Source organism: Canis aureus, chromosome 4, assembly GCF_053574225.1.
Source record: "Canis aureus isolate CA01 chromosome 4, VMU_Caureus_v.1.0, whole genome shotgun sequence".
Classification (NCBI taxonomy): domain Eukaryota; kingdom Metazoa; phylum Chordata; class Mammalia; order Carnivora; family Canidae; genus Canis; species Canis aureus.
The window spans coordinates 44,976,043-45,000,739 of NC_135614.1; the positions used below are offsets into that span (position 1 = coordinate 44,976,043).

Below are 24,697 nucleotides of genomic sequence, written 5' to 3' on the forward strand. Positions count from 1 at the left end.
TATGTTTCATATCTTGGTCTAGGTGGTAGCTAAATGAGAGTGTGCACATATAAAAACCCATCAAACTGCATACTCAATGCTTGTGCACTTTACTGAAAATGTTATCCCTGTTGGGGAATGTCAAAGAAAAGATGTAACAACCAACTGACCTGTGAGCATTACCTGGGCATTTGGAGGGTTCCTCACCCCCTCCTCTGTCCTGAGAATGTGAGTTCTACCTGCCTTCCCCACTTCCAGAGGATGCTCCAAGGACACAGCCTTCAGATGGTGATGTGGTGTTAAGAACACTTGCATGGTCCATGTAACTGAGCCCACTTAAGTCTTCTTTATAAGCTTTTGAGATTTGAGGGATGGATTTGGGGGTCCATTCATCTCACAGCTGGCCAAGATAAGCCTTATATGTAAGTTCCCTTTGCTTATTAAAACTGCCACCTACCAACCTAGGGCATCCTGCCCTTCGAGTATGGGGGGTAGCATTCAAATTACACCCAGGAAGCTCCCAAGGCAGTTGCAAACCACAAAACCTCAATACAAAATTACCTGCTTATATTTTAAATAATCTGAAATCAATGTTTTGCAAAACAATAACTTACATGTGACTGAGGTTGACATTTAATCTATTCTGTTTTTTTTTTTAATGCTTGTTGCAATTCACTAAATTGATTTCATAACCCACTAAAGGTCATATTCCATCATTTGAAAAGCTCAGCTTTATTTATTTTTTATTTTTTTTATTTATTTATTTTTTTAATTTTTATTTATTTATGATAGTCACAGAGAGAGAGAGAGAGGCAGAGACATAGGCAGAGGGAGAAGCAGGCTCCATGCACCGGGAGCCCGACGTGGGATTCGATCCCGGGTCTCCAGGATCGCGCCCTGGGCCAAAGGCAGGCGCTAAACCGCTGCGCCACCCAGGGATCCCGAAAAGCTCAGCTTTAAACACTAGGGAACCACAGAGGGTTTTGAGAAGAGTATGGATGTGAACAGGCTAGTGTTTCAGAAAGCACCATCTAGGGCAGCTTGGAAGATGGACTCAAGGTGTGAGACTAGAACTGGGAGACCAGGTGAGGGCCCCTTAGGTGTGAGGATAGGTGCCAGAGGAGAGGGTCTTGAGCTGAGTCTCTCTTTCAGGTTGCAGGTTTTTGTCTGCACTCTTCACAGACCCCTCACCCTGTATCACACCTAGCTCCCAGTACTCACAGAATTAATGCCCATTCTGCAGGCAGTGGCATCAACTGCCATTGGGAGTGGCTGGCTGAGAGGAGCAGGCCCATTCTCCCCATCATCACAGCAAGCACACAAGGGTGTGGGACAGAGACTTCCTTCCCTTTTCCCAGCAAGCAGTGCTCACCCCACCTGTGCTATTAGGAACCAGGTTCTAGGTAAAGCTGACAAGGAAAGAAAGTAATTTGTGTGTCCTGCACGCAAGTCACTTTATGCGTATTATTTCATTTCATTCCTACAACAACCCTTTAGAAAAGATCTGATCATCTCCAATAATGAAAAAAGTGAGACTCAGAAGGGAAGCAACACACACGCATGCAAGGTCACACAGCCATTCAGTGATAAAGAGTCCATGTAAGCTGACAAAAGGTGCAACCCTTTCTGAACAAAAGGTCTAATAATGTGAGTGCATCCCATCTTGATTTGAGATGCTGGCTACAGAAGGGCAGCCTGAGTGAGTCATAATGTGTGCTAGGGCCCCTGGGCTCTGAGAAAGTTTCCAGCAAGAGTGGAGAAACCTCAACGAAGCAATCTGCTCTCTGCATGGTACTAGGATTTCACACTCTCTGTTTAAAGTGTGGTAAACTATGACTTTTCCCAATCTTTAATCTTTGTTTCAGCTGGGCCGGCAGTTTGGCCCAGTAGTAGACCTCACAACTCCTGTAATCCAGTACTAGACAGCATTGGCAATCACTCTCTTACCTCATCTCTCTGGCCAGGGATAACAGGCCAAAGAAGCGGTGATGAACAGTAGGATGTCTGGAGGTTTGAGGAGAGTAGAGGTCAGGAAAGGCCATGTCCCTGGTTCTCAGGCCCAGACTGGCCCAACAACATGCCTCTATTTCCACATGAGTATCGCAAGGTTTGGAGAAGCTGCTGAAATGCCTTGGCTCTGAGGCACATGTTTCCTTCTAGTCACCTTCAGAGAATTCTGGAGGCAGAAGAGGATTCTAGTTGGAAGTATTGAGGACACTGTAAGCTGGTGCGTACCGATGTTCTTAATAAGCCAACTAAATATAATGGAAGAAACCCTGTTTACTTTCCTTCCCTGCCCCATTTCCCCTCCATTGCAAACCCACCTCCACTGATACCCACTGATACCACTCCTCCCCTCCTGCAACACTGGGCAAGGATTCAAGGCCCACCTGGACTTGGGTTGCCATTGCTCTATCATCTCCTCAGTGCAAGTGCCCTTCGTAGTTTATCCTGCCCTCAAGTAGCTTCCACCTCTCTCTTTCCTAGAGCTTCCTAGTCACCTGCTTCATTTTCAGAATGATACAAAGTTAGGCTTAGAGAAGAGAACTAGAAGGAGGTAGGAGGGAATGGGTAAAGGAGAAGGGAAGAAGGAAAGAGGAAAAGATGGGAAAGATGAAACTGGCTCTTTTCTTTTCTTTTCTTTTTTAAAGATTTTATTTATTTATTCATGAGAGAGAGAGAGAGAGAGAGAGAGAGAGAGAGAGGCAGAGACACAGGCAGAGGGAGAAGCAGGCTCCATGCAGGGAGCCCGATGTGGGACTCGATCCTGGGACTCCAGGATCACGCCCTGAGCTGAAGGCAGGCACCAAACCACTGAGCCACTCAGGGATCCCCAAAACTGGCTCTTTCCCCACAAGAAGCAAATCCACTTGTGTTTCTTCTGTCTGAACACTTCCTCCAGCCATTGCCTTAATCCCTCTCCTTTTCACAGCCAAATATTTTGGGAGAAAGGTCTATACTTGTCTCTACTTCTTCACCTCCTATTTCTCAATTGGCTGTAATCTGGCTTCTGTCCCCTCCTCTCTACTGAAAATGATCTAAATTCATCAGGGAGCATCTAACTGCAAAATCCAATTGACTAAAAAACCGATGATCTCTCCAAAGCCTCTGGTTCTGACAATGACCCCTTTCTTCTCTTGAGGCTCAACTTTCATTTGGCCTCTGTGGCCCTATCTGTTCCGGATACACCCTCCCTATCTCCTTTTCTTTATCTACAATCCTTAAATGCCAGGACCACTCCTTATACCACCTTTGTTCCTTACTCTATTCACTCCCACAGGGATGTGACATTCAAATCCACAACTCCAACCACCAGCCTTGACTCCCCACTGATGGCTGCCCATACCCTGTCATAACATAAAAACAATAACAATAGTTAACTGATACTATGTCCAGTGCTGGGCTAGTCCACAACAATTCTCTGAAGCAGGTGCCATGTCATTATCAGCCATATTTCACAGCTATGCAAACTTAAATAACTAGCCTGAGGTCACACGGTTCTCAAGAGACTGCTTTTAAAGTCCACACTCAATACTATTTTTGGTTTCCAGCAAAATGATAAAGTAACAAAGGCTGTTGGCTCCCACGCCACAGTCTGACCCTGGAGAAAACAAGAAGGTGATAAGGAGGTTGATGAGTCTGAGGCCCTCGTTTCAAAACTGTGAGGAATCCCTCTGGAAAGCCAGAAGATGGTTGGGTCCCAATGTAAATGCAAAACAGTAGCCTAGGAAATAAGAGGACAGCCAAGTGCCAATCAGGTGACAGATTCTAAAGAGGATCCTACAGCTGCTCTTTCCTCTTTCCTGCATTTCTATGGGGGCTGGGGGTGAAACTGCCTGTGTCAAGCAGCACTCTGAGGCATAGCAGTAGCAGTAGAGCACTGTCTGGGCTGGGGAACAGAAAACAGTAGGTGCAGACCAATGGCCTGGCTCTGGACACTCCTCCCTGCCCCACAGCCTGAGGACAAGGGGATGTCAGCCGAAGACAGCTCTTGGAGAGAAAAGCCCAAGGGTAAGTACAGCTCGGTTCCTCAAGTACAGGGAAAGAAGCAGCCATTAGTTCCAGGCTGTAAGGCCTGAGCACTCATATTGAGGTATACTCCTTGACACACAAATGCACATTCTAAAAACTTTGCAGAACACAGCTAGGGCCAATCCTTTCAGCCCTTCCCCCTGGACACACATTACCAGCCGGGGTTGATGAGCTTCCCCAGGAGGGAAGACACATTGGTGTCTGTGATCACAAATTAAAATAATGGAGGGGAGCAACACCACAAAAGAAAGTCAAAAGGGTAGATAATGAATACCAGATAAAGCACAAATGAAGTGCCAGAACAGACAATTCAAATAAGCACAATAAACCTCTTCAAAAATATAGAAGAGGATCAGCGTTTATGAAATAATCTGAGAACAAATACTCATATTGAAAAATAATAAAACAATAAGCAATGCTAGGTTGAAAAATATAATGAAAATATAATTTTTTAAAAAAGGAATTTGATGGATCGGTTGAATAGCAGAATGAATCAATTTATTTTCATTGATTTTTTTTTTTTTTTTTTTAAGAAACTGTTTATTTTCCATCAACCTTATTTCCATTTTGCTTGCCTTTGTGGAAGAGCAGCTTAAGACCACTCAGTGGTTGTGCCTACCCAACCAGTGGCCTGGATAAATTTGAAGAATGAATTAGTGAGACTGGAGACAATCACCCAGAGAGCAACTGGAAAGAGATTAAAAAATGATAAACTCAGGGATCCCTAGGTGGCGCAGCGGTTTAGCGCCTGCCTTTGGCCCAGGGCGCGATCCTGGAGACCCAGGATTGAATCCCACGTCAGGCTCCCTGCATGGAGCCTGCTTCTCCCTCTGCCTGTGTCTCTGCCTCTCTCTCTCTCTCTCTCTCTCTCTCTCTCTCTCTCTCTCTCTGTGTGTGTGACTATCATGAATAAATAAAATTTTTTTTTTAATTTTTTTTTAAGTTTTTTATTTATTCATGATAGGCACACATTGAGAGAGAGAGAGGCAGAGACACAGGCAGAGGGAGAAGCAGGCTCCATGCAGGGAGCCTGACGTGGGATTCAATCCTGGGTCTCCAGGATCACGCCCTGGGCCAAAGGCAGGCGCCAAACCGCTGCGCCACCCAGGGATCCCCATGAATAAATAAAATCTTAAAAAAAAAATGATAAACTATAAAAGAGAAGCTAAGACATATGGAAGAGAGAAGTAGATTTGTCAGCATTTAGATAATAAAATCACAGAAAGAGAAAAAAAATAAGCATAGGTAAGAAAATATTTGCAAAAATAATAACTAAAATTTTTCCTGTGATAAGAAAAAAATGAAGAGACTTTAGAATAAAAGATCTCAAAGAGTGGCAAATAGGTATGGATAACTCCACTCTTAGTCAACATTACAATGATCATTCAGAATATCAAAAGCAAAGAGAAAATACAAATGCTTCCAAAGAGGAAGAACAGATCACCTCTTAAAGGCAGACAATGGAATTTTGAAAAAAAATTATTTAAGTATAATCATATATATACATCACATATATTATATAATATATAATTATATATATCTATATCTCACCAATTATAAAGCACAGCTTGATTTTCACACTTTGAACACATCTGTGTAGCTAATCTCCATAGTAAAAGGACCTTTAAAAGGCCCTTACCAGTCATCATTTGTATCCCAAAGACAACTTTATGCTAACTGCTAACACCATGACTGTTTTTCCTATATCTGAATTTTATATAAATATGGGGTGCCCAAGTGGCTCATTGATTTTGGCTCAGATCATGATCTTGAGGTAGTTAAAGCAAGCCTCGAGTCAGGCTTTGTGCTGGGCATAGAGCCTACTTAAGAGTCTTTCTCTCCTTCTCCATCTGTGCCTCCCCACCCCCCCACTCCCACTCACAAGTGCACATGCACACACACTCTCTCTCTCAAAAAAGAAAAAAAAAAGATGCACATTGTATATACACATTGTATACACACTGTATATTTTCTATCTGGCTTCTTATGTTCAACATATGTTTGTGGGATTCAACATACGGTTGCATCTGTGTAGCAACTGTTTATCTACTCTCACTGACATAGAGTTTCTCAACCTTAGCACTATTGCTATTTTGGGCCTTATTTTATGAGATGGCTGCCCTATGCAATGCCAGATGTCTAGCAGCATCCCTAGTCTCCACCCACTAGGTACCAACAGCAATCCTCTCCCCTCATCCAACAAGTTGTGAGAACAAAAGAAATATCTCCAGACATTGCCCAATGTCTCCTGGGAGGCAACATCTTCTCCAGTTAGAAACACTGCTACAGGGGCACCTGGGTGGCTCAATGGTTGAGCCTCTGCCTTTGGCTCAGGTTGTGATCCTGGGGTCCTGGGATCAAGTCCCACATCAGGCTCCCTGCAGGGAGCCTGCTTCTCCCTATGCCTATGTCTCTGCCTCTCTGTGTCTCTCATGAATAAATAAAATCTTAAAAAAAAAAAAAAGAAACACTGCTATATAGTATTCCATTGTATAAATATTGGAAAGTTTATTTATCTGTTCTACTATTGATGGACATTCAGATTATTTCCAATTTGGGGCTATTGTGAATAATACTATTATGAAGAGAAGCAGTATTTTCAAAATTTTTAAAGGAAAAGAACATCAAAACCAAATTTTCTGAGTTTGTTTGCCTATCTATTTTAGTAATCTCACACCTAACATGGGGCTCAAACTCATGACCCTGATATCAAAAGTCACATGCTCTTCCAGTTGAGCTAGTCAGACACCCCTCAGAATTTTAATCTATATAAAGTGTCAGTTTGGGGCATCTGGGAGGCTGAGTCAGTTAAGCGTCTACCTTTGGCTCAAGTCATGATCTCAGAGTCCAGGGATTGTACCCCACATAGGGCTCCCAGCTCCGCGAAGAATCTGCTTCTCCCTCTAAGACCCTCCACTCTCCTGCTCTCTCTCTCTCTCTCTCAAATAAATTCTTAAAACATCTTTTTTTTTTTAAGCATCAGTTTTATCATTCAAAATACTCTCTTTGGAAATACTCTTCTTTGAAAATTATTTTGTCAATAGTATTCCAGCAAGAAGAGAAACAAATCCATAAGAATGTTACAAACCACATGTGAAATAAGGGTGCATAAATGGCATAGCAAAGTATATTGTTATCTAAAATAGGACACACAACTTCTACTTCTAGGGTGGAAGTGTTGAAAGGAGGTTGAAACAGGCCAACACTGCCACTAACAATAACTATTAAGACCTAGACAAGAGCAGCCCGGGTGGGTCAGCGGTTTAGCGCTGCCTTTGGCCTAGGGTGTGATCCTGGAGACCCGGAATCCAGTCCCATGTCAGGCTCGCTGCATGGAGCCTACTTTCTTCCTCCGCCTGTGTCTGTGCCTCTCTCTGTGTGTGTGTCTCTCATGAATAAGTAAATAAAATCTTAAAGAAAAAAAAAAAAGACCTAGACAATGGGACACCTGGCTGGCTCAGCAGTTAAGGGTCTGCCTTCTGCCTTCAGGGTGTGATCCCAGGTTCCAGGATCAGTCCCACATTGGGCTCCCTGGGGGGAGCCTACTTTTCCCTCTGCCTACATCTCTGCCTCTCTCTCCATGTCTCTTGTGAATACATAAATAAAATCTTTAAAAAAAAAAAAAAAAAAAGACCTAGACAAATTACCACCCCCCCTCCAAAAAAAACTCCACATTTTCAAGGTGTCAAGAGCTGCAGAATAAGGATTGAAAGGACTACAAATCCCAGAGAGGAACAATTCACAGAAGAGCTATCAGATCAACTCCCTGGAGGCATTTGCCACATCTGGGCATGCTTGAGGACTGGAACTTGGCCCAGGCAGACAGCAGATAAACTGGGGAAAGGGAAACCATCAAAGCTTTGTGCTATTGCTTATGGATAGAATGGCAAAATCAGAAACGAGGAGCCTTCAGACACACCTGATTTTCCTGACTATACATTTGCTGACTCCAAAGCCTAGGAGAGCAGGAGGCTAAATGAGCTAAGCTAAAAGCTTCTGAAAGTCAAATAAAATCTGATGGCTCAGTTGGTTAAGTGAGTCCGCACCAGGCTCCCTGCTGGGCAGGGAGTCTGCTTCTCCCTGTTATGCTCTCACTCTCTCACACAATGCTCTCTCTCAAGTTCTTTCTTTCTCAAATAAATAAATAAAATATCTTTAAAAAATCTGATGCATGTGCTAGTCCATAAAACAAATCTTAATAAATGGAAGAACTAAAATTATACAAAGTGTGTTCTGCAACTACAATGGAATTAAGAAATCAATAACAAATCTGAGAATTGTTGAAATATCTGGATATTCATCAACATATCTCTAAATAATCCATGGATTATTGGTCAAAGGAGAAATCCCAGGAGATGGGATTAATGGTCAAAGGAGAAATCCCAGGAGAAATTAGAAAACATCTTGCACTGAATGAAAACAAAATCATAATATCAAAATTTATGGGATATAGTTAAAACAATGCTTAAAGGGAAATGCATACCTTCAAATATCTATATCAGAGAAGAGGAAAAACTTCAATCAATAACTTTAGCTTCCACCTTAAACTATAAAGAGGCCAACAACATAGTAGAAGTACTTTTACAAGATGCTACACAACAGTGAACACACTACAATGACATATAACCACCTAAATTAATCATACCAAAAAAAGTTGAGCATGAAATATAAAAAAATTCATCCTCTATTATTCCTTGTATATAAAATGTAAAAAAATGACAATACACAGGAATAAAAAATATTTACTCTTTTTGAAGTAAGAATTGTGATTTACCTTAGTGACAGTGTGAGTGACTGGTAATAGGCATAAAGGAAATTTCTTGAGTGTTAGTAATGTTTTGGTCTTTTATTTTGCTAGTTACATTGGTCTTTTTATTTGCTAGTTCATTTTCTGAAAATTCATTGAGCTGTACCTTAGTATATGTTTGTATTTTTATATGCATATAACATTTCAATTAACAATTTTAAACATCATGCAGTAAGTAACTGAGGCAGGATTCAAACCCAACCAATCAGATTTAAAAGATGAATCCTAAATCTTAATTCTAGAATCAGGGTTACACCATTCTCTAGAACAGTTGAGGAAAAAGATCTAAGTATATCCCTAAGTTAGAGTTCTCTGAAAAATAGAACAATAGGCTGTGTATCGAGAAAAAGCAAGGAGAGAACAATTTTTTAAAGAAATTGGCTCCTGCAATTGGAGTTGTCAAGTCCAAACTCTGCAGGGAAGACCAACAAGCTGGAGATTGAGGGAGGAGCTGATAAACATCAGAAGGCAGTCTGGAGGCAGAATTCCCTCTCCCTCAGAGGACCTCTAACTTTTTTTCTTCTAAGGCCTTTGACTGATTGGATGAGGCCCACCTACTTTATGTAGTGTAATCTGCTTTACTCAAAGCCTATTTATGTATTGTAGGTAAGGCACCACACTCAATATGGGGCTTGTACTCACAACCCCAAGGCCAAGACTTGAGCTGAGAACAAGAGTCAGATGTTCAACCAACTGAGCTACCCTGGTGCCCCAAGCCTTCTGATTTATTTTTTTATTTTTTTATTTTTTATTGGAGTTCAATTTGCCAACATATAGCATAACACCCAGTGCTCATCCCATCAGCCTTCTGATTTAAGCGCTACTTTCATCTAAAAAATGCCTTCACAGAAACATTTAGATTGGCTTTTGATTGAATATCTGGTTACTGTGGTCCAGATAAGTCAACACATAAAATTAACCATAACAATCTCTAACAATTCAAAATGAAAATTCTAGATAACATCACCATAATTAAGAGGGTGGGGGAGGGGTAAGTAGGGAAAAAGAAAGAATAAGGAAAGTGGAAGCATGCTAATGTGTTTGTCTTATTCAGAAGGAGAATAGTGATAGTAATACACTAAAGAAATTATTAGGGAAGATAACTAAAAATATCTGTCTTGATTTATTAATAATAGAATGCATATATTTCAAACCAACAGAATAAAATTCAATTTAATGGGAGGCAGGAAAAGAAAAAAGGAAGAAAATATAAAAGTTTAGTAAATATAATATACAGTAAAAATAAATTCATATATAATATGAACCTTAGTTTCAACAAAAGTAAACTCACTACTCAAAAGACAGACTATTTGATATTATTTTTGAAGATTTATCAAATGTATTTCTTATAAGTGATTGGTAGAATTTATGTATACCAACAGCTAAATAAATTTTTTGGGAAAAAAAGAGTCAAGAAAGAGTATCCATGTTATTAGACATTAAGGCCTATTCTACACCACAATAACAAATCAGGTGCATTGATATTAAGGAGCAAATAAACCAATGGAACAGAACTGAGCACTCAGAAATAGACTCAGGTATATATGGCAATTTGTTAAGTAATAATAAATGGACATGGGTTGATTTTCTTGGATTATGTGGGAAAGCCAGTTTACTATATGATGAAAAATAAAGTTGGATCTCTACTTCAGACCATATGCAAGGATGAATTACAGAAAAATTAAAGGTAAAATTATAAAGTTAATAGAAACTCATACCTGTGTGACCTGTGAGGAAGGACATGTTAAAACTCTAAAAGTGGACACCACACAGAGGAAAATATTACATTTGACTACATCAAAATTAGAGATTTCATAGACAAAATGCAAATGACAAACTGGGAAAAGATAGTTGCAATATTTAAAGATGGTTAAGAGATTACCATCGACAACACTCATAAATTCCTTCAAAATCTACAAAAAAAGAAGAGGAAATCCAAAAGAAAAATGAACACATAATATACACTGGAATTTTCAGAGGAGGAAACCTAAGTGGTTAACCAGCAAAAAAAGGAAAAAGAAGTAAAGAAAAAGCCTAAATTTACATTGAATTGCAAGCTGTCATAGATGTCCCCATCAGATTGGCAAAAATGAAAAAGTCAAGAAACACCAAGTGTGGGCAAGGATATGGGAAGATACCAAGCAATCCTCTTGCACTGCTGATGGGAAAGAATAATAGAAGAGCTAAACTGGAAGCACTCTGTCTGGTAAGACTTTGATACTTGATCAGTTCTAGGATGCATGTGTATTATGTTCTATGAACTGAGAGGGAGGTGACTGCAGAGAACTGTATGTCCATCCAAATGATACCTACTGGTGTTTAAATTCATTGTGATCTAATTTAACTCATCATCATGCCCTACCCTCTCACTCTGCCTCTACTCTGTTTCTTGCACTGAAGTTCCTGCCCGGTTAATGGTGTCACCTTCTACACAGTCACCTAAGAAGGTAACTTGAGTCAACTTGTACTCTTCCCATTCTCACTATCATTCCTCTGTCAGCTCCCCCATCTGATGATTCTACTTCTAAAGTGTCTCCCATAGTCTGGAGTCCCTCCACTTCTGTCCACCCACAAATGTAATGTGAGATCCAGTTACTCCCCTTTAAATTACTCTGGCAGCCTCTATTAATCCTGCACCCTCCCTTGTTCTCTCCTAATCACACTGCACACCAGCTACTATAGTGATCATTCTAAAATGCAAATAGGTTCACAGAACTCCTCTCCTTAACAATCTTTCAGCAGCTTCCCAAAGTTCAAGTCCTTGAAGTTGGAATACTTTCTTCACCATCTGGCTCCTGCCTCTCTCCAGCCCCACTGCTTTCTGCTCTTCCACACTCAACCTGTGACCCTGAAACACTAACCTGGTAGCACCATATTCTCTCCTCTTGCCCTGGAAGCTCCAGGGTTGACCAATTAAAAGGAAATTTGATTACTGAAGTAATTATAACAGATATCAAAAGAAACCTACATTTTTACTATATGCCGTTTTATATTATTGCAATCTGGATGCTTTACCCAGATTTAGCAATTACTTATATTTAGTCCCATTTGCTTTGTCTCCATGATTCTCTCTGTATTTTTTTTAAGATTTTATTTATTTATTCATGAGAGATACAGAGAGGGAGGCACTGACATAGGCAGATGCAGAAGCAGGCTCCCGATGGGGAGCCAGATGTAGGACTCGATCCCAGGACCCCGGGATCATGACCTGGCCAAAGGCAGACACTCAACTACTGAGCCACCCAGGAGTCCCTCTCTGTATTTTTTTCATGTCACTTTTTCTGAACTATTTGCAAGTATACTGGAGACATCATGCCCCTTTATCCCTAAATATCTCAGACTATATTTTCTAACAAGGACATTCTCTCACACAATCATTTACAATTATCTAAATCTGGAAATTTAACATTGATAAGATACTATTATCTAATCCACAGTCCATTTTCAAATGTTATCAATTGTCCTCAAAACCTTGAGATACTTGATTTTTGCCAGTTTGAAACCCAATCCAAAACCAATCTAGTTGCTATGTCTCTTTGATCACCTACTCAGTATTTTGTTGTCTTTCCTGACTTTGATGTGTTTTAATTGTTCAGGCCAATTGTTTTGTAAAACACTCCCCCAACTTGTGTTTATCTCATGTCCTTATGAGTAGATTGACATTTTACATTTTTGGCAGAAATACCACTGCCATGACATGGTATCCTTCTCAGTGCATCCCATCAGGAGGTACTGTTTGATCCAGTACTAGTGATATCAACTTTATTTATTATTTGGTTAAGTGGCAACTGCCAGATTTCTGCACTTTAAAGTTAGTACTGAGCCATCTTATTTTTGCTTTAAACATAAATATGCACTCATTCACCAATGTTTCATTCAGGCCAAGGCTTTTTCTTTGAGAATCGGTCTAACTGGCTCTTTAAACCCTTTCCCAAGCATTTCCGAGAATGCACACTTTCAATTTCAATTTCTTTAAAGACCAAGAACTGAAAGCCACTTTCAAAGCAATCTGAGTGCTGATTTATTCTAGAGTTTGTATTTTCCCATAAGCAAATTGACTTTATCCATTTTTCCCCAAAGTTTTCTACTCATGGTAACAATTTTCTTTTCACACTCAAATTCACTGTAAATACAATTTTTAATTAATTTATATAATTCCAATAACAGGTACAATTGGTACAAGCAGTTTTGGGAACAAATGCAACTGACTGATATTGATAAGCATACAACTCAACTAATAGAAATAAAAGCTAGGGGTATTCCTATCCACGGGCATTTAGAATGCTGTGAGCGTTTGTCAGTATATTTTTCAGACAGAATGGAGGGTGTGGGTTAATCTAGAAAGGTAGTTAAGTAGAAAATCAGTTAACAGAGCTTTAGATGGAAATAAAACTTCCCAAAATTGAGGGACATGAATTTTCAGATTGAGAAATCCCAAGTGCCCAGCAAAATAAATTCAATCTATCATTGAGAAATGTCACTCTGCCAGGATGAAAAGAAAATCCTAAAAGAACTCAGAGAGGGGAAAAAAATCAATATTCATATATATAGCAAAGAAAGTCATAATTGCATCGGATTTTTCAACAGCCTTCAAAATTCTGACAGAAAATTATTTTCAATAGAGACCTTTATACAAAGACAAACTATGAACCAAATATGAGGAAAGCCCAGTGATATAGTTATTATGCAAGATCTTCCAAACAATCTTTCTTATAGAGGTAGTGAAGAATATACAAGGAACACAATAACACAAAGGAAGACTCAGGAACAAGGAAACACAGGGCCCAACCCACAAGTGTGGCCAAGTATCAGCTGTCCAGATTAAAGAAGGAGGATAATAGGAGAAGCAGGAGAGAAGTCTCTGGTGGGGGAGTGAGAGGAAATAAAACATGGAACTGATTACCTGATGTCTTTGAACATTTGAAATATTATTGATATGCATTTGACAGATTTTAGCAGCAAAGAGAATAAAGAGCAATAAGTACCTTGAAAACTAAGCAAATGACAAATATTGAAGAACTTTACCAACTAGAAAAAAAAGCAGTTGAGCAAAAAAAAAAAAGTATCATAGCATAATTTTAGGCTGACCAAAGAACAATATTTATACAGAATAATACAATCTCTGTCTATTGACTTTCAAAATGATGGAGAACTAAAACAGAAGCTTTATGAGAACTGAAACTGGGGTACCTGGCTGGCTCAATCAGTGAAGCATGCAACTCTTGATACTGGGGTTTTCTGAGCCCCACGCTGGGTACAGCGATTATTTAAAAATAAAATCTTTAAAGAAAAAATAACTGAAACCTCATTCTATTCACTGCTATATCCTGGTACTTAGAGCAGTATCTGGCACATTGAAAATGTTTGATTTACTGGGTTTTTAAAAAAAATATACTATAGTATTTGAGTTCAAAATTTTCAATGAAAGCTAACAGAGTTGTTTTTTTTTCCCCCTAAAGATCTTTTTTTTTTTTTAATTTTTATTTATTTATGATAGTCACAGAGAGAGAAAGAGAGGCAGAGACACAGGCAGAGAAAAGCAGGCTCCATGCACCGGGAGCCCTACGTGGGAATCGATCCTGGGTCTCCAGGATCGCGCCCTAGGCCAAAGGCAGGCGCCAAACCGCTGCGCCACCCAGGGATCCCCCTAAAGATCTTTAATGTGAGAATTTCTGGGGCCATACAGAAAGCTAGCTAGTGAGAAGTGATCTGCTATTCTCCCAGACATCTCATCTGTATAAGAACATACTCTCACAGACTGTCCTGCACAGCACTCTCCCATCTTGATGTCCCAACCCTAAATATTCATAGTTGGTGGTCACAGTGCATTCAAAATGCACCTATTAGGGGCGCCTGGGTGGCTTGGTGGGTTAGGCATCTGCCTTTGGCACAGGTCATGATCCCAGGATCCTGGGATTGAGCCCCACATCAGGCTCCCTGCTCAGTGGGGAGGTGCTTCTCCCTCTCCATCTGTCTGCTGCTCCCCCTGATTGTGCTCTCTCTGTCAAATAGATAGGTAGATAGATAGATAGATAGATAGATAGATAGATAGATAGATAAAATCATAAAAACAAAAAGCAAAAAATAAGATGCACCGGGATCCCTGGGTGGCGCAGCGGTTTGGCGCCTGCCTTTGGCCCAGGGCGCGATCCTGGAGACCCGGGATCGAATCCCACGTCGGGCTCCCGGTGCATGGAGCCTGCTTCTCCCTCTGCCTATGTCTCTGCCTCTCTCTCTCTCTCTCTCTCTCTGTGACTATCATAAATAAATAAAAACTTTTAATAAAAAATAAATAAATAAGATGCACCTATTAGACTACTTCACTGGGTCTGAAGCTATGCCAGTCACTGCTGGTGGGGCAAATTTGTTGTTCTAAAGACAGACTTGTTCATGTGTTCAGCCTATGTTAACAAACAAGAGAAGTTTCTGATGTATCCTGACCCCTGCAATCTGCACGGTTTGGTTCTACAAGGGTTTATTTTCCAAACAATTGTAGATCTCTGATAAGTAACAATACACAAGATCATTTCCCCCAATTATCCTTAATCTTGTTGCTTCTGATCATCAACATAATAAATATAGATTGCAGAAATTTTGGAAGAAAAGAAAGAAGTTAAAGTAATGTAAAGAAGTAACTTCCAAAAACCAGAGATAATGCTATTAGCATTTTCTCTTTTCTAAAATTTTCTTCTCCACATTGAGATTTTACAATTATAATTTCATGTCTAGTCTATTAACCATAGGAAAGAAGCATTTCTCTAGTCATTAAAAAAATAAGCCTTATAAGCAATAAGAAAGATTGTTTCAAACTTATTCCCCTTAGAGGAAAATTTAAGCTTCTAGGAAAATCCCTTCTTATAAAAGTGGTAAGGAATTCAGTGTTTCTCAGAGAAGCACCCACAGAGCATTTCCTCAGAATGCTGGCCCAGGGGAAGTCCATGTGATATGCTGGGGTATAGCTCTACCGCCTCAGGTTCCATACTCAGACTTTGATTTTTTTTTAAGATTTATTTATTTACTTAGAGAGAGAGAGAGAGAGAGCATGAGTAAGAGGGGCAGAGGGAGAGGGAGACACAGAATCCCAACTAGATTCCCCACTGAGTGAGGAGCCTGTTGGGGGCTTAATCTCATGACCCTGAGATCATAACCTGAGCTGAAACCAAGAGTTGAACACTTAAGTGACTTTGCCACCCAGGCACCCCTGAGACTTTGATTTTAATATCAGTGTGCCTCTTACCAGCCAATGACCTTGGAAGTTTCCTTCTCTGAGATTCAACTTTCCTTATCTGTAAAATGGAGATAATAATATATCCCTCATAGGGTTATTAAAAAGATTAAAAGAAATATGCCATGTCAAGCACTTAGTACTGCACCTAGAAAAGAATAAGGACCCAATGAATATCACTGTCATCATCCTGCTCCCTTCCACTGTCTTCCTAATTAAGGGTTAAGACAAGCAGACACTCCTAAAGATTGGTTACATCTCCTGCTGTTAAAATGGCATCTCAGAACTTGTTGTCTTTGCCTATTTGATCCTGAATATTTCTGTTCCAATTAATACTTAATTTCCCTTTGGCATGTGGTAGTACTTTGCCTTCCAGAGCCAACGTTTAATTAATGATCTCACCCACTCTGTGCCCTACCTTCTTATCCTTGAGAAACTAAAAAATCTAATTGCCAACATTGGCCCCAAGTCACATGCAAGAAAATAAAAGCATGGGCTAAACATTCTGTTGTTGCAAAATGAGAAGAAGAAAGAGAACTGAGTAAGTTCTGAGTGAACCATAATCTGGGCTGGATGCTTTTTTCACCAAAATACCACAATGCAGATATTTTACTCCTTCCTTCTCAGCAGATCAGAGAGGGAAAGTAAATTGCCCACAGTCACAGAGCTAGGTACTGGCAGAGTCAGAAATGGAAGCAATTCTCTCAGATTTGAAAGACCTGACTTCTTCCACACTATCATGCTGCCTCCAGAATATGCACTGTCAAAATTTCAGATAACACTCCACTATCAATAATAGTTGGTATTCACTAGGCAGTCACCAGATGCCCAGTGCTCAATCTATTTCATGCAGGATCCTATCTAAGCCTTATATCAGCTCTATGAAGTAAAAACAGATGTTTTTACTGTAGAGGCTCAGAGAATTGAAGCCACATACTCAAGGTCATGCTGCTATGAAGAGTCACTGCTGGGATTCCAACCCAGGTCCATGTGATTCTGGGGAGGAAGATCTGAACCATCACACCCTCCTTCTTCCCTGTCATCCCTGTGTCTCATGCCCACTTAAAATATCTGGTTGAAAAACAGAAAATCAATTCTTTTTTTTTATGATTTTATTTACTTATTAGAGAGAAAGCACAAGCAGGGGGAGCAGCAGAGGGAGAAGGAGAAGCAGGCTCCCCACTAAGTAGGGAGGCTGACACAGGGCTCAATCCTGGGATCACGACCCAAGCCAAAGGCAGATGCTTAACCTACTAAGCCACCCAGGCACCCTAGAAAATCAATGCTTATACTCTTAAGTTCCTCAGGTTTCATACTGATTCTCCAACTCAATTGGTAATTAGAAAGCAAGTAGTGAATATCCTAGGAACCAAGGGGAAACAAAGACAAAGTCCTTTCCAACACGATCCCTGTGGTGTCCATAATTATCCAGCTATGGGATGGATACCAGAAAGCAAACCTAGCTGCACATCACATTTTGCCAGGCTTCTTCATTGTCCCCATGCCAATAGCCATTCCAGTAGAGACAGTATCAGTGATGTGCATTAAAATGAATTAAAACGTCTTCAATCTTAAAATCATTTTCCAGAGAAATTGGGCCAAAGGCCAAACTTCTTCGATCTCTCCCTTGATGCTAAGGATTTGCTTTCCACTGACACAGGTTTCTAAGAAGGAAGAGAGGACAAAATCTATGTTCCTAGATTGGAGAGGAGACCAATGACTGATGGTTAGGGGAGGATGTGAAAGCAGATTGCTAGGCTGGGGCCAACTCTGTGATCCCATGAGGGCTCCAGAATGCCCCAGGGAAATCAGGCTACAACTAGACTCCTGTTGAGACCACATTTTTGCTCAGCTTTTGCCACCTTGTCTTGCTTCCTCATTCCTTCTTTTTTTCCCTCAAAAAAATCATTTTAACAATGTACCCCATCTCAGATTTTGCTTCTAGGGAACCCAACCCGAAACAGTTGGTACCAGAAAGTGTCCTAGGAAACAAAATGCATGTTGCAGCAGTGCCATTGCTAAGACTTTCACCTTCAGAGAAGAGGCAGCGGTGAATCTGGTGGGAAGCCCCAGCTGCCACAGTCCCTCTGGCATCCTAGAGGGCTGGGACAAATGCTGACCAAAGAGACCATGTAACTGGGTGACTCTTGCTAAGAAGTATTGAAGAGAGAAGATGACAGACTCACTGACAGTTTCAGAGAGCCTGACTGGCAGCATTTAAAGAGACCCTTATCTCCCACAGCTAGAGGGCTGACAAAGCTAAAGAGCAGGCAGGCACAGGAGTGCATTGTAAGAATGGCAGAACTTTGAAGAATGCTAGTTCTTTGGTAGGAACATCCTTTTACATCAAAGACAAGGCCCTGAGAGGGAAAGAGTGGATGCAGATTCTTAGGACGAGCTATCTAAAGAGATAAACCCAGATACTCCAGAACCCTCTGAGTCTTTAAAGTGTCCCTGTTCTCTTGCTGGAAGATAAGCCCTCACCTCCACTCTACCTTGCTAAAAAACGAATCAAGTGTTTTACAAAACAATGTTTGCTCTCCTAGAGATTTGCCCCACCTCCACTCCTGGCTACCAGACTGATCATGGGTGTAAAACCTCAGCGTGGACGATCTCAGAAAGTGCTAGGCCTACTGAGGAAAGAAAGGGATTATATATCAGAGCTGGCCAACATGCACAAGCCTAAACTGGGGAAAGGGAGAACGTCTGTGGAGGATTCCAAGGGTGATGGTTCAAGGAGGGTGAGATATAGGCTGGATAATGTAGAGTTTGTTGATGAAGAGGGACCCTCTTTACAGTGTCACAGAATGGCCCCAGGGGATGGTTCCAATATGCTGAAGGGATGCTCTTGAAAGACTGGAAAAGGCAATGAGCCAAACATTGTCAGAACTGCCACTGAAAACTGGAGGGAAGGTCTGATGGGCTCAGAGTAGTGGACAGGCTAAAATGGGCCTGCCATATTATACAGGAAAACCCACCAGCTGACCATGTTCCTTGAGAAGGCCGGGAGGACTCTCCCTTTACCAGGGAGATAAGAAAGTATTGGTGAGGTGCATGTGGGTGGCTCAGTAAGTTAAGCATCTGCCTTCGGCTCAAGTCATGATCTCAGCATCCTGGGATCAAGCCCCTCGTCAGGCTCCCCGCTCAGTGGGGAGTCTGCATCTCCCTCTCCCTCTGCCCTTTCCCCCTGTTCATGCTTGCTCCTTCACTCTCTCTCTCTCAAATAAATAAATAAAATATTTAAAAAAAAGAAGAAGAAGAAAGAAAGAAAGTATTGGTGAGGTTGGCAACAGTACCTCAAGAAGCTCCATGGTGGATGTTTCCCATAGGAGTTACTGTAATAGAACTGGGCTCCCTAGGATAAAACTGGATAATAAAATTCTAGAGTAGCAAAGACCAACAGAAGTGCTCATAAGAAACAAGATGGGTGCATTACCATCTTGATCTAGATGATGGCTAGGGATCTAGATAGATCTAGATCTAGATAGATAGGGATCTAGATAGATGGCTCATCGAACATAGTAATCTGGGGAGCAAATTAAGACAGCCAACTAGAATACTGCTTAATACACACAATCAAAAGAGATCACGCATTGATGAGCCAAAGAATAAAGTCAGAGATATTCACAATACTAAGACAAAGGCAATCACATCGGGTCCATCGTTCACAAGGGCCTCTTGCTTTACTGTCCTGCACCTACTATCTTGAATTACTTAAAAGTTTATCTCTGAATTTGTTTTATAGGGGAAGTTCTATTAAATTAATAAGGATGAACAGGGACTTTGAGCCTTGGCTCACAGGCAGTACCACTTCCCAGCATCTTCCCACCCCACCTCCTTTACCTCCTTTCTGGCCCTGCCCTGTTCAGTGACGGAAGCAGCCCTTGGCCCCTGGCAAGGGCCTGAGTACAGACACAAGGAGAGGTGGGACTGGGCAAGGTGGTAGCTGTCCCTGCCCCTAGATGGCAATACCACAGCACATTTGGCAAGCATCATGGCAAGAGTAAGCCTCTCTCACCTATCCCCAGGGAAGACAGCTAGATATCCCAGCACAGGGGCTGCCATAAGCTTAGGGTCTCCTTCCACTGTGGGTCAGAATGGGGTGCCTATGGGAAGGGGACATTCCTGGCTCAACTTCCTCAGCCAGGATGTACCATGTCAGATGCTGGTGTATCTCTCTGCCTTGCACACCCTCCCTTCCACCCTTCCTGAGTCTGGCTTGCCAGACATATTAAGACTGACTGAGCCCCCTTTATATTTTGGGAGTTTGTGAGTAGATGTAAAGTGTCTAAATATATCATTTACCCTGTAATATGTATAAATAATCCAATATTTTACCAACAGGATGTGCTCTTGTAAGAACTATGATTTAAGAAGCCAGATTTTATCCCAGAGTTTAGCATGCCTGAGGGGAAAGAAGGCCAATAAAAACGCGGAAATTGAGCCTCATTGGCCCAGCTTGGGTTATCCTGCTAGCCTTGAACCAATCACTGTGGCCAGAGGAATGGAACATGCTTATTGCTAGGCCTTCCTACAGGTTTACCTGGACCTGGAATAGGTACTAAGAGTGGGAGAAGGTTAGTTTCCCAAAGAAAAAAAGGCAAGTTACTTTTATAAGAAGTGAAAATGAATATTCAGCAAGCACAACCCACAGCCTTCTAAACACCCACAGCCAAAAGCATGACACCATGTGGTCTGACAAGTGACAGAAAGATTCTAATTCTTTCTGTCCTGCCCAAGGGAGGAAGATAGTTTCTGGGTCTCCAGTGGGAATGACTTGGGTATGACTTGGACTCATGTTTGATTTTTTTCTTTTTCTCTCTTCTCACTTCTTCCTTATCCAATCCCTAACTCCTTCCTGTTGAATCTAGAGGCAGAGAGAAAGACACATGGTATGCCAAGGACCTGGATTCCTTTGACTCCCAGAACCTCGGAAGACTGCCGGTCTCAAAGACACTCCTTCCAGGGGAAAGGAAAGCTAGTACTGCTGAGATTATCTTGAGGCATTCAGGGGAACTGATGGAGAAATAGCTGCTTCCAAGTGATCAGATACACGACTCAGTCTTCCAGGTTGGCTTCACTTTACATAACAGAGATGATTCTGTACAGGTTAATAGTTTTAAAAATTAAATTATAGTTTAAATGCACGGTGAAAAAAATGAAAAAAAAGAAAAATAAATAAATGCACTGTGAAAATAATAAGATAAAAGCTAACTACCATCCATTAAGTATCCTCTATTTGCAAGGATATTTTAATGTTTTATGAAGTAGGTATTATAATTCCCATTTCACTGCTAAGAAAACAGTCTCAGAACCTGCCCAAGGTTCCAAGGGCAGTAAATGACAGACAAGGATTTGAGTCCCAGTCTGCTTCCAAATCTCCCTGCCTGCTTTCAAAGCCCACAAGAGGTTTTCCATCACATACTCTAAAGGAAAGGAATCTCGTGGCAGTGATTTTTATAACATTCTTAATGCCTCAGAATATCATTCTTGTGCATGTAGGTTTTTATATACAAACTTGTTTATAGTATAGTGCACCTATAATTAATTACTCTGATGGTTAATGGGAATAATCAGTATTGAATACTTTTTGAAAAGATTTTATTATTTGAGAGAGAGAGAGAGAATGAGCAGTGGGGAGGGTCAGAGGGACACAGAGAGAGCAGCAGACTCCCTGCTGAGTAGGAAGCATGATGCGGGGCTTAATCCCAGGCCCGGAAGATCATGTCCTGAGCTGAAGGCAGACACTTAACCAAGGTGTCCCTTGAATACTTTTTGATGTTGAAGTTACAGCCATACGTGACTTTGTTCATCCCCTCAAATGTGCTCTGTACTCTACTGTGCTCTGTACTCTACATATGCAGTTTAGCGTAGTGGTCAAGAGCATCAGCCATGGCCCCAGACTATAAGACCAAGCTCCAGTTAGTTAAATGACTTTGAAAAAGTAGCTTATCCGTATGGGACCTAATGCTTCCTTTCATAAAATTAATGAAACAATAGGACCCACATCATAGGATTTTTATAAAGGTCAAATGAGATCATCTAAGTTAAATTCCCAGCACCATACCTGGTACCTAGTAAGTATTCAATAAATGCTCCTATAAGACTGTAAGCAATATAAATAAGGGCAGGGAGTATGCATACTTTTCTTCATCACTGCAACCCTAGAACCTAGTCCAGCGCCTTGCACATTGTAGGCACTCGACAAACATTTGTTGAATGAATATTTAATCTAGCTCACTTAATCATTAACTAATCTAAGAAGCAGAAATAGAAAATAAACCCAATTCATTTCATGTAAAATAATTTTAGGTGGTGTTCAGTGCAGGAAGAAAAACCAAGCAGAAAAGGACGGTGAGTGACAGGAAAAAAAAGGAGGGGAGTGGGAGATGTGTGGTAGATAGCCAAGAACTAAATCAACTTAGGCCTAGTGAGGACTGTTATGACAAACTGAATGTTTGTGTCTTTCCTCTCCCCAAATTCATACAGTACAGCCGTAACCCTCAGTGTGGCTATATTTGAGATACAGCCACTAAGGAAGAAATTAAGGTTACATGAAGTCATAAGCGTGGGGCTCTGATCCAACAGGATTAGTGTCCTTAGGAGAGGAGACATCAGAGAGCTTACTCTTCCCACTCTTCCTGTACCTAGGAAAGGCCATGTGAACAGAGAGATGGAGGCTACCAATAAGCCAAGAGAGGAGGCCTCAGAATGAACCTACCTTGTTAGCACCTTGACCTAGGACTTCCCAGCCTACAGAACCATAAAAAATAAGTTTCTGTTGTTTAAGTCACCCAATCAGTTATGGCAGCTCACATCAGCTAAGATACAGCATGTTCTAAATAAAGGGAAAGTCATGTAGAAAGGCCTTAAAGGAATGTGGTGTTCAGGAACAGAAGAAGGCCGGTAAATGCACAAGAGAGAAAGTGCCAAGACAGAATCAGAATCACACAAGTCTTGCCCCACAGTCTCTAAGAGTATTGTGACAAAGGAAGGCCCACTCCAAACAAAATTATCATAGAACATATAATATTTAAAATAAACTACTTACTTTTTTCCAAACTCATATAAAGTATAAATAAAGGCCTTTTAGAAAACTAAGACACTTGTATAGTTCTTTTAACACAATCTATGGATGTCATATTCTTGCCATGCAAATTTAGTTTCTTTTTTTTTTTTTTGCAAATTTAGTTTCTACACAAAATCAGACTGCTAGGCCCATTGCCCCCCAACTGTGAAATTCTGTGCTTACCACTGGAAACAGAACCCTTTCCCTCCTCTTCAGGTAATGACAAATGTGTTCCAGCTATAAACCACCAAAGCCCTGACCCTCAACCCCCAGATGAGGCCTGTGTAAATAGTGCTACGGAAAGGCTCTGATTTCTCTGCACTATCAGATCTGGACAACCTTCCTATTTCTCATTCCAGGGTGGATCAACAGACTGGTTAATGCTGAAGTCACTGATAGCAATTAAACAGGCAAAACTGGGCTGGGCCTCAGAGAAGGAAGAGGGGAGGGGGCTATGTAGATTTTCCTTTCTTTAGTGCCAGCACTACAACATTGGCATTAGTGTCTACTTTCCTCCTGATCCCATTTAGTTTTGGAAGCTAATAATAATAATAATAATAATAATAATAATAATAAAACAGTGAAAAGGAGTCAGGTGGATTGGGAAGTCAAACTCAGAGGTGGATGTTAAGGTCTATAGCTTTAGGCATAAATGTCTGCCTTTTATCTGATATAATGGTTTGCAACTCGAAGCAATTTTGCCCACCTAATCTCTATCCCCTGGCCCATCTGGCAATATATAGAAGCGTTTTTGGTTATCACAACTTGAGATCATAGGGAGTACTACTACCATCTTATAGGTAGAGGCCAGAGATGCTGCTGCTAAACATGCTACAGTGCACAGGGAAGCCTTCATGGCAAAGTATTATCCATCTCCAAATTTAGGAAAACAACACAAGGAAAAATAAACCCAAATATTTAAGAGCCTTTTGTGTGCTATATGGTCTGCACATCTACATGCACATACACATATATCATTTAGTCTTCATACCAAGTCCACAAAGTGATGCCCTCTTCCCAGATGAAAAGTGGGGTCTTCACCCAGCTAGTAACTGGCACAGGAGGAATTTGAACTTGGCTCTGGGGCTGATTCTCACTAGACTGTGAGCTCCATGAGAACAGGTACCTTGCCAACCTTATTCACCTCCAAGTACCCAGTACCTAGTAGAATTAGGTATCTAATGGAAGTGCAATAGAGACTTCCTTGCATTAACAATGGATAATTAAATGAATATCTCAGTCAATGGCCCTAAAGTACATGCTCATTTCTTCCCACCATTCCTTAAGAATAATAAAGATCCTTACAACATCTCTCCAGGGTTCCAGTCAGGTCAGTATGTTGCATGTCAGAAACAGAAATCTCCCTAGGCCAATACATCAAAAATGGAAGCTTATGGTAAGAGTGCAGAGGAACTGTGGAAACAAAGCACAGCCAGAACTTATGGGCTTGGAAAGCCACTAGGAATCAGAGTGCCCTGTGTTCTCTGTCATCTTTACATCTTGGTTTTCTCTTCCAACAGATGACTTGCTTTGTTTAACCATCTTGCATATGGTCCAATATATAAGCCTCAGCAACATTTTAATG

At 40.9% G+C, this 24,697-nt stretch overlaps 2 long non-coding RNA genes across 9 annotated transcripts in view; one reads left to right on the forward strand and one right to left on the reverse strand.

Annotated features, from left to right (window-relative positions):
* The window catches only part of LOC144312662 (uncharacterized), an 81,819-nt gene that overhangs the window by 46,968 nt on the left and 10,154 nt on the right, over positions 1-24,697 (reverse strand). For 4 of the 8 annotated variants that reach the window (XR_013378189.1, XR_013378190.1, XR_013378195.1 and 1 more), the window contains one exon: positions 1,927-2,155. The exons of the other annotated variants lie outside the window; for them this stretch is intronic. This is a non-coding gene — a long non-coding RNA (uncharacterized LOC144312662). The remainder of the gene's footprint in view (positions 1-1,926; positions 2,156-24,697) is intronic. 8 annotated transcript variants of the gene reach the window in all.
* Positions 3,587-21,257, forward strand: LOC144312665 (uncharacterized). The gene is made up of 2 exons (XR_013378199.1): positions 3,587-3,990; positions 20,915-21,257. It is a non-coding gene; the product is annotated as an uncharacterized LOC144312665 (long non-coding RNA).